Raw genomic sequence first — 16,853 nt, 5'->3', positions numbered from 1 at the left:
GGCTGATGGTTGTCCTTCGGGGTGTTAAAGAAGATGCCCACAGAAACGGGATGAGTTGGCTCCACAGTCGTTTTTTTTCCAACCCGAAATACCGGGATTTCAAACTGCTCTCAGGCTAAAATACTTGTGTTCACAGAACTGCAGAACGGCTGGGCTAGTCCAACCCCTGCCAAAGCAGGTTCCCCTAGAGCACGTTGCACAGGGTCGTGTCCAGGTGGGTTTTGAGTATCTCCAGAGAAGGAGACTCCACAACCTCCCTGGGCAGCCTGTTCCAGTGCTCTGTCACTCTCACAGTGAAGAAGTTTTTAATCATACTGAGATGGAACTTCACATGTTTCAGTTTGTGCCCGTTGCCCCTTGTCGTGTTACTGGACAACACTGAGAAGAGCCTGGCCCCCTCCTCTTGGCACCTGCCCCTAAGGTATTTGTGTTGATAAGATCCCCTCTCAGTCTTCTCCAGGATAAACAGACCCACCTCTCTCAGCCTCTCCTCATAAGAGAGATGCTCCAGTCCTCTGACCATCTTTGTAGCCCTCTGCTGGACTCTCTCCAGTAGGTCCTTGTCTTTCTTGAACTGGGGAGCCCAGAACTGAACCCAGTAGTCCAGATGTGACCTCACTAGGGCAGTGTAGAGGGGGAGGATAACCTCCCTCAACCTGCTGGCCACACTCTTCCTAATGCACCCCAGGATACCATTGACCTTCATGGCCACGAGGGCACATTGCTGGCTCATGGTGTCACCGAAATTGGGAATAAAACCTCTTAACACCAATGTAGCATTAAGAAGCAGGCACACCTTTATTGCAGATGGGCGGCACGGGAGGTAGCCCTCCAAAACGCACGCGCGCCACGTCAGTAGTTCATTTCGTATTTATATGGTAAGTTAATTACACATTTATCATGTATCCAAGGACACCTATACATATTCATAACCTATCCCGAAAAAGGTGGTCTTTATTATAATGAGTTCCGGGAATTCATTTCCATAGTCTCCGCCTTTAACTCCTCCCGGTTGCGCACGCGTAGTTTCCTCTGGTGGTCGTGGGCTGGGGTCTGTGAGATGAAGGCCGTATATCTTCCTCGCTGTGCATTTTTCACCTTTCCTTCTTGCGCAGGTGTGTTAGCATCTTGGCTCTCTAACATGTTGTAACTCGTTTGTCCAGTAAGTAACTCTATTGTATTAAACTAGTGTCCGTGACAGTCTCTAACAACACAAAAAGTCCAGCATCTTACCTAGTGGGGTTTCTATGGCTACCTACTTCAAACCTAACAGTGCCTATGGTTACTTGTTTCAAACTTAACAATCCTTTAACTAGGTTACAAACCTAATACAGAACACAAACTTATCGTTTTGTGATTAAATTTTCATTTGATTTTTAAGTATTGGTAACATTTTTGAACTTGTTGTCCACCAGAACTCCCAGGTCCTTCTCCGCAGAGCTGCTTTCCAGCAGGTCAACCCCCAATCTGTACTGGTGCATGGCGTTATTCCTCCCTAGGTGCAGGACCCTGCACTTGCCTTTGTTGAACTTCATCATGTTCCTCTTTGCCCAACTCTCCAGCCTGTCCAGGTCTCGCTGAATGGCAGCACAGCCTTCTGGTGTACCGACCACTCCTCCCAGTTTTGTGTCATCAGCAAATTTGCTGATTGTACACTCTGTCCCTTCATCCAGGTCATTGATGAATAAACAGGCCTGAGCCTGTTTAAAACACTGTCTTGGTGTGATTTAATAGGAAATTGGATTCAGTGTCTTGAGATGTATTTTACTTGCCCATGAACTTCCTCATTCTTCCCAGTTGTATTGTTAGTTGAAGTAAATCACTTCTGCTGGCGTGGCAGCATGGAGAGAGGGCTTGCACCTATCACCTGCCACTTCGAGGTACTGCCAGTCCAAGAAAAACAATGCTTGTGGTGTTATTCTACTAGCATTTTCCAGAACTGTTCACTCCTTCTTTTGACTGACTTCCTGCTTCAGTTTAACAAAACGACAAGGCTACTTCAATTTAGTGAAAGTAGTAAGAGTTGATGAAAAACTTTGGAAATCACATATGCTTGGTACATGCTTGGTACGCTTTGATGCTTCGCTAAAGCACTGCAGTAGGAGGAAGTCGTGTAGTTTTTTAAAAAAAAAGGTGTGAACGGGATGTTTGAGTGCCGAAAAAAATATTAAATTGTTTAGAGAAATTACATTGTTTTTATAACAAGCCCTTCCAATCTTGTACAGTCCTGCTTTGTGTATTGATTACATAGGTAAATATCGGCAGACTGTGTATTTCAGGGGGGAATATACATCATAAAATAGGAGGTATTTAGATTGTCCCATTTCTCATGAGTTCACACAGCCTGGAGAAGATGTCTTGTTAGAGATTTGAGCAGTGCTAAATAACAATACCGATACAAATCTAACTTTTAAGTCCTCATTTTAAGTTGAGGGGCAGAGCATTTACATGTGTGTAGTGGTCATAGGTCAACATCTCGTTGTCCTGGTCAACTTCTCTAATTCATCAAACTGATCTCCACATGACGTACAAATATTGACAGGGTGGGTCCAAGTTAGTGTCAAAGGCAAAACAAAGCGTACATGACTGACTCACAGGAGAGAGTGAAGATATAAAAGCATTAGTTTTGCCACTTGAAAGCTATTACCGTTGAAGACTTCTTGCTACCAGAGCTGAAGGTAAGTGGAGTACGGAATCGTTCTGTTATATCACATTAGGGATAAACATGATGGAAGATAATCAGGTTTTGGTGGAAAAAAATGAAAGACGAAAAAAAAGTCCATTGAGCATCAGTGAGCTAATCCTAAAGTGATGAGGTATCTGTCAATGGGAAATATTTAATGCTTGTGGTAATGGTGTTCTGTGAGAAAAGGTTCTGTGAAGTACTTTGTCATTGGACTGGTAGTTGCATACTTAATGGTTATGGTACAAATTGTTTTTGTTTTTCTGAAGATTTATTGTACTGGCAAAAAGAAAGGGGATTGGTAATACAAGATACCAGATTTTCCTTTATGTTTTGTTTGCATTTATGTGGGGTGAAAGGTGTTTATTATTTTTAAAACATGAATAAACACAAGTTACATATTCATATATACATTTATATATGCACACATATGTATACGTATATTCTCTTTACTACAGTGCTTTGCTTCAAAAGTAAGTCAAAAGGAAGACCTTTATTTTTTCCTCCAAAGAGGAGACCTTCTGAAGCTGAGGACATGGAGGATGGTTTGTATCTCTTTACTCTGGTTGATCATCTCAATATAGTCAACTGAAATGGGCACATCTCTTCAGCTTCAGGAAATAATACAAAACCAAGGCATCACAACTGAAGTTTGTCTACTTCTTTGTAGATAGAATGGCAGCAGGAGTTTAACCACAGCCCAGAGCTTTTCTTTGAGTATTAGTTTGTGTGGGGTTTATTAGGTTTGTTATTTGCAGGATGGTATTGCTTTGTGGCTGTTAACCAGCTCAGTGTTGCTTAGCAGTAAGTGGTGCGCTCCTTAGGCAACACCAGCACAAACTTCTCTCTGTCTCACTTGTGTTTTCTGACAGTTAGTCTGTACGTGCAGTATATTAAAAAAATAAAATTATATATTTCTATATTTTCCTTTACCCAAATACTCTGCCTTCATTCCCCGTATTACCAAAGTGCAGCAACCAACAGTGTATTTTCTGTGAACCTATTTGAATTTGCCTACTAATTACGTCCTCTTTATTTGGACCTGTTCAGAAAGTCATCCATGCATACGCTTAGAGAAGAAAGATTTGTGTATGTTTCTAGCTCGTCTTATGGAGGAGTTTCCAGAATGTCATGCCCCATCTGACAAGGTATGTAATAAGTTAGCATTGCTAGGAAATATTTTTGCTGCTTATTTTACTGAGAATTATCCTTTGAAGTATCTAATGACATCCATCAAACAAAACATTTATAAACCTCTATTGTATGATTGCCTGCTTTTGTGGGGGAGTGAATCTGCTGAGTTAGGTGGTCTGTTCTAGTCTTATGATTTAAAAGTTACTGGTAATAATCAATGCTGTTAAAATTTTCACTGTCATCTGATAAAGTTACGTAAAAATACTGTCTTCCTATCACTGAGGCATACCAACATGCCCTAGTTGTTAATGAATCCCGTAATGGAACAGGAGGAGATTGCCCTGGAAAAGTGGCACTGTCACTGTGTTTGCTTTCCCTGCTTGAAAGATGGGGATAAAATGATGTTCAATTGTCTACATGTAGGGATATTGTGAAGATTATTTTGTGTTTACCTGTGATTTAAAATAGTAAATAATTTTAAGAGACAGTTGTTGGCCTCCTTCTGTCCTTCCTGTGGCTACTGAACCAGGTTCAGTTTCTGTTCCTGATGATGCTAGTGATGCACATAATTTCACTCATTTAGGCAGAGCTGTCATTGCTTTTGGGAACGGCACAAAGCAAGTGAAACACGCACGTAAAAAAATATTCGTATATTCAAATTGACAGCCTTGTCAATAGCTAGAGTGTTACTAGGCAGCATGGATAGTGGTAATGTGTTTCCTCCTTGGAGTCGTTATTAAGTCAGGGAGTACAATTCTTCATGTGAATGTCTTGGAAGACATTTTAATACTTTGTCCATTTATATTATGAGAATAGAGCATATCACAGGTAGTAGCAAGCCCAGCATGCAACTCAGCCTTTTGTGTGCCAGACTTTTTCAGTGTTGTGAGTCTTCCTCAGGTGCATCTTAGCAGAGCTGTAGGTGCGTTCACTTAAGGAACAGTTTAGGGACAAAACTAGGTGAGAGAAAACAGACACCCTTCTCTGTGCTAAGTGCGGCTGTAGCAGCGGTAGCTTGTTAAGCAGGGCTCCTTAATCCTTTCCTCACAGGGCGAGAGTGACAGACTTTGCAGTTTGGGCTTGGGCGGTGCTTTAATGGTAGCCAAATCAGTCCCAGACTCTCTAAGGGCCATTGTGCTTTTCTGAAAGAAATAACTGAAACTCCCATTTTATCATTTTTTCGTGTTCTCATTTCCACAGTTAAAATACATCCTACCTTAATTTTAGTTGTGAATATGAAAATATTGAATATTTTATCTTCAACTCCACACACTGTTTTGCTTGTGTAGAAAGCTTTTCGTACTCTAGGTTATCTGAGAATGGTTTATAAAACTATAGATTAAATGCTACACAGTGATCAAGTTAGCAGGTAACAGTAACAGTGATGGTTACACTTTAAATACTTTAATAGCTACTTCTTAAATATTGCTGAATTTATAAACAGTTGATCTGATATGGGACCTAATAATAACAAACAGCTGTGAATGTGAAACAATGGAGTCATAGAAATGGGCTGAAGTAATCCAATCAATTTTCTTGCAGTGAAGCAGGATTAAGTCCTGCTTAATTAATCACACCACCCGTATCAGATACTTGTCTAACCTGATCTTCAAACTGTTTTGTAGGGGCAATTTCTCAACCTCCTTACGTCAAGCGTCAGTCTTTCTCCTAGGTTTTTGTTGGTGTTGGGTTTTTTTTTTAAACCTTGAAGGTTCCTTCCCTAGATTCTCCACTGCACTTGCATTTTTTTTGGAGTAGGATGAAAACCTGATGTGACACTCCTTCAGACTGAGTAACCACAGCTGTGCAATTCCTGTAAACTTCTGTCATACGTGGAGGTCAATAGTAATGTTGTGTTGTTGGTCTGTTGAACTGTAGTCTCCTGACTCTTGTAGCTAGCAGATGTTTCTATATGCTATTTGCTTGTTTAGTTTCTGTTTCCAAAGCAGGATCTTGCTTTGCTTGGTTCTGGTTTCATCTTGTTGCTGTGCAGCCTTTTCTGTATTCTTGTTCGCTCTCCTTCCCTGGTGTGTAATGTAACCATGCCTCCTTTGATATTCTTCCTGCGATTTTATATATACCCTTTTCTTTTTGCCTTTTGTATCCCTTGCTAGTGGAAGTGTCTGTATTTTTTCAGTAATTTAGTCTTTCTAATTTTATCTGTACATGCTCCACTATTCCTTTATGCTCATTCTTCATATGGCCTTTACTTCCTTTCTTTTTTTCTGATTCTGGTTTTGATTTTCAGACTAGGAAGGGTCTGTTGGTACAACCAAGGTGATCTCATGGTATTACTGGCTTTTCCTTTACTTCAGGATATTTTACTGCTGTTTCTCTTCTACTAAGTCAGACTTTTGTAGTCCTTGGATTATTTTTTCAAGAGACTTCCTAACAGTTCCTTAAATTTGCTGATATATGTCTTTCTGAAGTCATTATAATTATTCTATTCTTACAACATCCTTTCCAACGTATCACATCATTACAATTTTTATTGGAATTACTTTCCATTTTCAGATTTATGGTCGTTTCTTCTGTGTTAGGATCAAATGTAAAATATCTGTTTTCTCATTCATTGCTGTAATGAAAATAGGCTATGGTGAATTTCCAGAGCTGCAGGTGTATCCTGAACATGTTTCTATTCTAGCTGCTCTCTCCAGCGGTTAGTCTACCATTATCAAAAGGTCCTTGAATGCATCAGATGATGGTTGTTTAAAGGAGTGGCAGGCAGAGTGGACCTGTGCTCAGTGAGACATTCCCTGTAGGAGTTACTGAACTTCAGAACAGTTGATTCCATAGATGATCACCTAGAACAGATTATTCCAACTGCTTCTGTGACATAGAAGACAACAACTGTTATCTAAGTAAGAACTGAATAATCTGATCTAATTTTGAAGTTGGCCCTGCTTTGAGCAGGGAGGTGGATTAGGTAACCTCCAGCTTTCCATTTCAAATCTAAATTACTCTGGGATTCTAATTTGTTACTGCGTAGTGCATCTACCAGCCTTGTAGGGGGGCTGTATCCAGCGACAGTATAATTTACTTTTTGCACTATTATAGCAACAGTGGGCATTAGAATACCTGACATTATGTGAACGTACAGAAGAATTAAAGAACCTGGACACTCATTATTAACTTTAATACCATTTTCTTTTTTTTTCCTACCACAGCTAATATAGTGTTTATAAAGAACCCAGCTTTATGTACATATGTGTGTGTATATATATTTTCTTGGAAAAATTTGGCTAAAAGAAAGAAATATTTGGGAGTGCTTTAGAAATCTATAGTTTGATCTTTATCATTGATTAAAGTTTTGGTTTCATGTGTCTCTTAATTGGAGCAGCACTGGATTTCTTGAGAACTAATGCACAGAAAAAAATGAATTAATAGTAAATTTACACTAACTTTTCATAAAGAGAAGTTGTGATCTAAAGATTATGGGACTAAAGAGCAGTTATATGTAATACAGTGTGGCAAAACCTATAGTGTATTTTTAAATTTGTATAAAGCATGCATGCTTCTAAAATCAGATCTGCTGTGAAAAATAAGCTTTCTTTTTTTTTTCTCTTCAGTTCAATAAGACTGGGATTGTAGTATGTGAATCAGACAAAGTACACAAACTGGTAGCTATGAGTTTCTCCAAACCTGGGTTGCATGCTGTGCAACAAATCATTCGGTGTCTTCCCTCTTCTTTGCGTGACTGCACTGTGTATTTGTCCAGGAAGCCATGCACAGCTTGTACCGCATTTCTCATTCAAGGTATATAATACTTTTTTAATCAATCTCATTCAAGGTATGTAATACATTTTTAATCAATATCTGTGTTAACTGCAGTTCTACCTGAGTAACTTCATAAATGACCCCACTAAGCATCATGTCTAGAAAAATGTTGCACAATGGCTCAGTCCAGTAAATCCCTCCTTAGTCAAGTAATCCTTTTTTGTGCAGATAGTCTCAGAAATCAGTGCGACTGCTTGCTTGGGAAAGGATTGGCAAACTGTGGGAGGTCATTCATGAAAGCGAAGTACAGTTGTTGCAATAGTTCTATATTCAATTCACGTCTCATTGCAATGCGAGTAGTTTAAGCTCTGTGGATAAGTGTATAGGCTTTGGACTCTATAGTGTGTCCACAGAACTGCAGTGCAACAGAAAACTGGCCCACTGTTCTAAACAAAAAACATGTGAATTGAATGTCTCACCCAACTCATGGCACTTTAGGTGACTTTCGGCGTTTGTCTCTAGGTTCAGTTTCTTCAGTCTACTACTGGCCCATGGCTCCTGAGAAAAAGGGAGATGATTCAGTGGTTAAGGAAGATACTCAACAATCTGACCAGATGTTTCTTAGAAGTCATATAAGTAGCAGTGTGCTCTTACCCATGACAAACTTTGAAACTGTGAAAATGATTGCAAAAAAAATACGATGCAGAGGACAGCTGGACAGCAATTTTAAATTGCTCGATTGTCAAATTGAAGACTTCCAAAAATATTTTTCCCTGTTTAACATACATAGCTGCAAAGATACGTGTGTCAAGCTGATGGAAAATGCTTTACGTTGCTATGAGTTTTTACTGGAATGTTCCCAACTTGAGAGAAAAGAACCTGTTCATCGACATGCATTGCAGCTTTGTTATTTTTTAGCAGCAAGATCTGGTAAGTTATGATGACAGTATATAAACAATAGTAACCAAAGAGTGGATTCCTGTATATTTATTTTTTATTATCGCTGTTGATTCATTCAGCTAGAGCAAAGAGTAAATATTTCACAACATATGTGGGTATCAGAGAAATTGGCATGCTTTGCTAACATAACTGCTAAAATATTTTTCATTAATGTATTTACTACACTAATGTTGATTATTATTGTTTATAATGTTTGTTGCAATACTGAAATTAAACCTAAAGCAGAAGATGGAAACGCGTATTATAGAAATAGAGAAAATAATATTTTATCACTTAATCCATTTGGGGGGGATGGAACTATATATATATTATATATATTTTTATATATATATAAAATTATTATTTTATATGAATATATATATTTAAACATTCCCAGTATATTGTTAATGTACCTAGGTGGACTTATAGCAAGTCTCATCAATGGAAGATCTTGATATATTTACAACCTTTTATATTCTGTTATCAGGATTTTGTATCAAGTTAATACTCTGCAATTACTAATCAAAGAGTAAGTGTACCTTGAGTCAGATTTTAAGTTGCTGTGTTCTTCTGAAATCTGACATTTGTTGTACTTGACAGTAGTTATGCCTCATTGTGTTACTGTGTATGGGTGTCTGTCTAGAATTGGCTAATGTGTACGCATGGAGGGATTCTTACAACATACAAGCAGTCACTTATGCCTTCCATTTCTATATCGTTAAAGCACTACATGTTAATCTGTGACATATGTTTTTAAGTATGAGAAAAGTATTGTTTTAAGTGACATGAAAATCTTTCTCTCTTCTAAAAGATGATCCAAACCGAGGTGTGGGCTGTGCACTCTACAGTCAGGATGGATATTTTGTAAGTAGATTAAATTCTCCAACACTTGTAAAATTTCTATTCAGTGCTCCAAAGGGTGCAGTTTATTTGAACCGATGTAGACATCTGCAGCATAGATGCCTGCTTCTGAGCTGTTGGCCCTGTCTCCCCTTTATAGTTTGTAGAGATCTAGAGTGTCATTCATCCCAATCCAGAGTCTGGAATAGGCCAGGTGGACCTGGTTTTCTCCCTTGCATATAAAGGGAGTCTGGGGTGACTTGTTCAGGTGTAGACATGTAAAGAAGTTAAGGGACATGCATTTACCTCATGAACACGTTCTCCCATAATAAATATGCTAATAGTAATAATATTTTATCATTTAACTTTACAAAAATAATCCCTGGGGCCCATTAAAAAGGAGGATCCTAAGTTTCTTGCAAAAAGATGGTGATGAAATTAATGGAGAGCAATGGCCTCAGTGGATGCAAAAGCAAAAGTAGCTCTTGACTGTGTTAAAAGCGATAACATGATGGGGTGGTAAGATGCTCGTGGCAAACTGTTAAAGCTGATTAAAAATCTGGTATAAGTAGCTATAAGAACTTAGAAGTTGCATGTATCTAGAAATATGTAGACAGTGTACATTTAGGTTTTGAAGCTGTATTAATATATGGTTAAAATGTCACTGATGTTTGGAAGAGTCTGATAGATTTTGATTATTTTATTTCATTTGTTTTTTTGGCAGTTTGGGGCAGGTTATAATGGATACCCTATTGGCATATTATATGCAAACTTGCCCATTGTGGGGAGAAAAAAACAAAAGACTGGACTTGCAAAACGGGAAGTTGTTCTCCATGCTGAAGCAAATGCTCTCCTATACAGGTTATTGTTTCAAATCTAGTAATGGAGTGACTTCACATGCATTCTTTATGACAATAGATATGAATAGTGTGCAGTGTGAATAAGTCAATGACTAACCCTGGATTTTCTCTTTGACCTTTCCCTCTGTTCTTCACCCATTGATCCAGTTTCAAAGACTTAACATTTTACAGCTCTGAGCTTACAATCAACATCTTAATGTGTGTGTGTTTCCTCTCCTCCACCCCCAGAAAGGTGTGGTACCACCTTGTATTCTTACATTGCCAAAATGTTCACCCAGTCTCATTATGATGAGGCTCTAAACAGTTTTTGAAAGTCATAGTCTGCAGCATTCTGCCTGGCAATCTTCTTTGGTGGTCCTTAGGCTAGCAGGGGTAGTGTCGAGTTATCCAGATCCCTTAAGACTCTAGCTGTGAATAGCTGGAGAATCATGAGTCTGTAAAACCATATGGCTCATAATGGTAGCACTTTTGTATACACAGAAGTAGAGAAAGCAAAAAAGATCAGATATTTGAAGGGAAAATCAGGATGAAATAGGAAACTTGGAGGAGGAGATAGAGAGTAATCTAATTAGAAATAATAGTCTTCAATGAAAATACTAAATTTATTTTAAAGAAAGTAAATTTTATGTTTAGTTTTAGCTTTGCATAAAATGAATTAAATGTGCAAATACATATATTTTTCAGATCAAAGACCAAAATAGAAGAGAGTGATGTTCTTTACTGCATTAAACCTCCCTGTCGTGACTGTCAGAACCTTTTGAAGGCTGTGAAAATCAAGACAATTCATTATGTAGAAGAAAGGTCCAAACAAATTGAAGAAGTATGCTTATGTAATATTATTTATTTATTGTCATAATGTAATTAAATGTTTGGGGGCAGAGGGGTCAGTTTATTTATAGTTGACTTACAGACACATTAGTTCTTACCCTTCTATATAGGAAAGGAACTATAGCAGATAACCACCTATGAGATGCTTCATTCTTCTTACTCATATACCACTGAAATGTTATGGTTTGCTTTCTGCCTTGGAAATCTTTATGGTCAGATACTTCTACAGTCAGGAAAGGAACAAGTTACATATTTTAGTATCTTGCACTGGGGAAGTCCAGCCTCCTGTTTAGCTATATATGGCAGAGCTCTGGAGTGCTCCCTGATTTTGCATCTGAATGCTTATTCTGTCTGTGCCTGAACTTTTATGATGGTGAGACCTGGATATGTGTCTTGGTTGCTATATGGAGGAAACCTAGGCATAGATGCTGAGGGGAGCTGTGGCATGCTTCCTTAAGACCTCCAATATGAAGGAGTATCTCTGTCCTGCATGGCACACATTTAACTTTTAATCCCTCAGGGTAAATACAACAGTCTTCTTTCTAGGTCTCACATTGTCCTGTTTGAAGTGTCTGATGAGTTTGGCTTCACTGTTTACAGGTCTGTGCCAAACAAGGTATTTTTGGCTCCATCACAACATATAGCCCTCTGTTTAGTGGAAAGAACAAATATTTTCTGAGTTTGCAAAGGAGTATTATTCCTTTCAGGGAAGTCCCTTAATTACTTAACAGGATTTACTTGGATGTAATTTAAATCAAATAATTTGTGTATGGCTTTCGAAAAATCTTTCTGAAAGAAAAGGTCTCAGTCTTAGTTCAGGCCCAAGTATCCAGTTAATGTCTGTGTTCTAGATTAAATTCTACCCCTATAAAGGCAAACATGGCCAAGGTATTCAGTGCCTTCTTTGCCTTGGTTTTTACTGCCAAGATTTGCCCTCGGGAATCCCATGTCCCTGAGACCAGTGGGAAGATGTGGAACAATGAAGATTTACCCTCAGTAGAGTAGAATCTGGTTATGGAATATTTAAAGAAGTTGGATGTACACGAGACCATGGGACCTGTCAAGAAGGTGACTGGGAGTAGTTAGCATGTATTTATGAAGGGAAAAACATGCCTGACTAACCTGACATCCTTTTATGATGAGATGACCAGCTTGGTGGATGAGTAGAGAGCAGTGGATGTTTTTCATCTTGACTTCAACAAGACTTGCAACATTATCTCCTACAGCATCCTCATAAACAAACTGATGAAGTGTGGACTAGATAAGTGGACTGTGAGGTGGTTTGACAACTACCTGAACTTCCAGACTCAGAGGGTTGTGATCAGCAGCACAAAGTCCAGCTAGAGGCGAGTCCCTAGTGTTGTACCCCTGGGGTGGATAGTGGGACCAAAACTGCTTGATATTGTCATTAATGACCTGGATGATGAGTCAGAGTGCTCCCTTGGGAAGTACATAGATGATTCAAAACTGAGAGGAGTGGTTGGCACACAAGATGGTTGATTCAGAGGGACCTTGACAGGTTGGAGAAAAGGCAAAACAGGAACCTAATGAAATTCAACAAAGGGAAGTGCAAAGCCCATGCACCTGGGGAGAAATAACCCCATGCCCCAGTACAGGCTGGGGCTGACCCACTGTCACGGTTTAAAGCTGGTCTGGCTATTAAACCTGTGGCAGATGCTCTCTGTTAACCCTCCCCTCCCCGCAAAGGGAAAGGGAAAAGGGAGAGAGGCTTCCGGGTTGGAAAGTTAAAAACACTTTTAATAAACTATAATAATGAAAAAGAGTATAATAACAATAATAGAAATAATCAAATATATACAAATATATATACAAAACCAAGACTGAGCTCCCCTGAAGTCAGCCACGTCACCACCGGCACTGCAGGGCAGGCTCCGGGAAGGCCCAGGCTCCTTGGACACCGGCCATAGCAGAAAGAGAGCGAGACCCTCGTGATCCCCCCGCTTTATATCGAGAATGACGTGTATGGGATGGAATACCCTTGTTGGTCAATTTTGGGTCACCTGCCCTGTCTGCTCCCCCCTGCAGCTGAGACCCCCCTTCGGCTCTTCACTCATAAGCAGTGAGGAATTCAGCAGTGACCTTGGTTTCTCTAAGACTAAGTACAGCAAGAGCCTTTCTGCACAAGATCCCTACCGGTGCCTCAGCGATAACTACAAACTTCGAGCGTTATCAGTCCTGGAAGCAGACACTGTCTGCAAAACATGCAGTTAGTTTCAGAAAGTGCAGTTACTTAGAGGAGACTTAGCTGAAAGTAAAAATCACTGAAAGGAAAATCGGCCTGGTTTAGGCCAAACCAGGACACCCACCTGTACAACTTTGCAGAAAAGGACCTGGAGGCCCTGGTGGGTAAGTTCACTAGGATGCAGCAATGTGCTCTTGAGGCAAATGCCAACTGCCTCCTGGGCTGCGTTAGGCAGGGCATTGCCAGCAGGTTGAGAGAGGTGATCCTTCTGCTCAGCACTGGTGAGGCTGTGGTTGGAACATTGTGTCCAGTTCTGGCCTCCCCAGTATGAGAGAGAGATGGACATATGGGAGCAATTCCTAAAGGCCATGAAGATGATAAAGGAATGGGAGCATTTCTCATATGAGGAGAGGCTGAGAGAGCTGGGACTGATCAGCCTGGAGAAGAGAAAGCTCAGGTGGGATCATATCCATGTGTATAAATACCTGATGGGAGGAAGTAGAGAAGACAGAGCCAGACTCTTCTCAGTGGTGCCCAGTGATGGGACAAGAGGCAATGCGCACAATTTGAAATACAGGAAATTCCACTAAAACATAACAAAAAAACTTTTTGCTGTGAGAGTGACAAGCACTGGAACAGGTTGCCCAGAGAGGCTGTGGAGTCCCCATCCTTGGAGATACTAAAAATCTGAGTGGATACAGCCCCAAGAGATCTGCTTTAGTTCACCCTGCTTTGACCAGAGGGTCTGGAATGGAGACCTTCAGAGGTGGCTCCCAGCCTCAGTGATTTTGTGAATGCCTGGTTTATTTGTTTGCTTTTAAGTTTCTTTTTTCTTTTAGGATCTAGAAGATTTAAAGAGAAACTTTTCCTATCATGAGGTAGGTTTTCATACTGAAGATTAGACTCAGGGTTTTATTATTAAAAAGTATTTTTGAACATTTATTTAATAAAAGCATAGAATAGTTTGCTTTGGTATGTGTCATCCTTCTGGTTTGCCTTGTTTATTTGGTTTTTTTTCTGTTGTTTTTAAGCACATTTTCATTAGATGGAAAGTTCATTAAAATATATTGAGTGTTCACGAACCATTTGATGATAAGTAAATGTATTCACCTGAATATACACATCAGAGCTTTTTAGTCAGTATTTTAAACTCCATCAGTAGTTTTGAGAGCCGGTGATTCTCGGATGTCATAAAAAATAATTCAGCAGGTAGAAGCCATGTCAGAAGTGGAAGCAGATGACGTAAAAAGTATGGCTTCGCTTTTCAAAATCCATCATCTGATGGAGGTAAAGCAGTCTGAGTTGGGAAAAGAGGGAACTGCGACACACAAGACTACTGATGAACTAAATAAATGCTTAGAGGAGAGTAGGCTATGTAATTGACTTTTATTTTCCTCTATAGAACAAGAGCTTTAGAACTGAAATAGACAAGAATCACTTTGAGGACCCATGTTTGTCCAGTGGTCCAAGAAATCCTCATGGTAGATTGATTAATAGCTGTTACATATAATGGCAGGTTTGAGCAAACAAATCATGGGAAGTACTAAATAAATCTTCACTTATGCTTTAAATAAATTTATTGAGTTTTTGTTTGTTTGTTTGTTTTTTTCCAGTGGAAACAGTGTGAAACTCAACTTATGGCAGGTATGGTTAAGATTAATTTCCTTATCCTTTGGTACTACTCCATTTGGTTTCTTTTGGTATTACTTGGTGTTTAAACTTAAAAGCACACTATGTTACAAAGTATTTTTCTTTAAAGCCCTTTTTGCAGCATGGAGTAAACAGAACAAAATCTGGTTATAAATTGCATCTAATTACTGTACGTCTAATTGACTTACCCCTAAATTAGTTCTGCTCGTTCCAAACTTCCTTTGGAACTACACATTATAAATATCAGTACCCTGCAGATTCCACTTCTGAAGACAGAATTATACAGAAATGTTGCATTTGAGGTCTGTAAGTGGCCAGACCTCATAACTGGTTGCAGTTGAAAATACAGAGGAATAACACAACAAGTTTCTGGGGTTAATGGTTTCTGCACTCTCAGTCATTACTTTTTTGTTTTGCCCAAATCAGCATCCTTCATGACAGTTTTCTTACTTCAAGCATTTTCTGTGAATTTCTTCTAGCCTTAAATTGTTATATCCAAATCCTTGGAGGTATTGGGCTTGAGTTTTCTCCCCATGCCACTGGTTTTATGCTGTTCTGAGTTATGCCAGTTAGGGAGTCAGGTTTCCTACCACAGAATAATGTCATTAATACTGAAATTTTCTTAAATAACACATAATTTTATTTAGATGAGACAACCAGTAGAAAGTAACAGAAATTTTTAAGAACACTGCACAACATTTTGAGAATACACAAAATCTTGTATACTTCTTGCTTGGTTTAAGCAAAAACAAACTTAGAACTGAACTACAATTTTGAAGTCTTAATGATTTATAAGCTGAAGCATCATTGCCATTATGAGGGAGAATAGGGATTTGAAATCAAATCACAATTTGGAACAAAACTCGAATTAGAAACTCCAGAAAGTTGCTGACCACATCTTCATGGAGTGTGAAGATACAACATACAAGTGAGTTGGCGAAAACTACGTAACTGAAGGGGAGTAAGGGATAGATTATTATAAAATCGAGGAGAACGGTATTTATTTGCAGTAGAATGAAATCAAACTGATGGGAAGAGTGAGAACCAGGATGATGAAGTTCACATAAGGAGGATGACAGGATGGCAGAAATGAGCAAGCAGAGACTCAGTATCAAAGACAAGAAGAGTCAGTCCCGATTGTGAAAGCAGATGGAGAGAGGAGACAGTGTAGGTATTGGCCATTCTGTATATGAGGAAAGTATTATGGGTTTGTATGTTAAAAAAGTGGAATTCAAACTTTAAAAAAGACCCCAGCAACAAAACCCCAACCCAACCCCCTTGTCACCACCACCACCATTGGGGAGCCATATTTATTTCTCTGTGAGATTCAGTTAACTGTTTTATATCTGGGCAATTCCCATTCATTTTAATGCAGTTCTTTCTGAATAAAGTATCAGAGCCTGGACTTTGATGTCGTGACTGTCAAACATTGTCCTAAACCGATCGTGGCTTCTGAGACACTCAACTCAGAGAGCTGATACACAAACTTCTGACATATCTCTCTGGCAGCATATTTGTCTTCATTTTAATTTTACTTTAGGTAAAAGTAATTGTAGAATTTTTTTTTCAGTCTTACCTGATGTTATTGCAATCTTGGCAGAAAATATAACATGAAAGGGAAAGTTTTGTACTATGATGGTTGAAAGACCTAAATTTTGAAGAGCAGTATGACACAGGGAAATAGAGTTGGCCATTCCAGATACTGGATATTCACATGCTGTTTCTTCCTTCTTGGAGTCAATAGAAATCATTCTCTATGCCAGCAGAAAAGAGTAGATAGAAAAAAAAAACAGAAAAAAAGAGGTCCAGGATACCTCTGCACTTTGTCAAGCAAAAGCTTCTGGGACAATCATTACCGTTTTCCTCAGGGGACTGGCAGGCATAAATGGGTGCGCTGATGGGTAAAGTGCAAAGATAAGGCTCTTTACAGAGTAACTGTCCAATCGAGCTCTGATACGTTATCAAGAAACAGTTCCTTAGTTCAACATGCACAGAAATT

Source organism: Nyctibius grandis, chromosome 5 (assembly GCF_013368605.1).
Source record: "Nyctibius grandis isolate bNycGra1 chromosome 5, bNycGra1.pri, whole genome shotgun sequence".
NCBI lineage: Eukaryota > Metazoa > Chordata > Aves > Nyctibiiformes > Nyctibiidae > Nyctibius > Nyctibius grandis.
The sequence above is the reverse complement of the archived record's forward strand: the minus strand, read 5'-3'. Positions refer to the sequence as shown.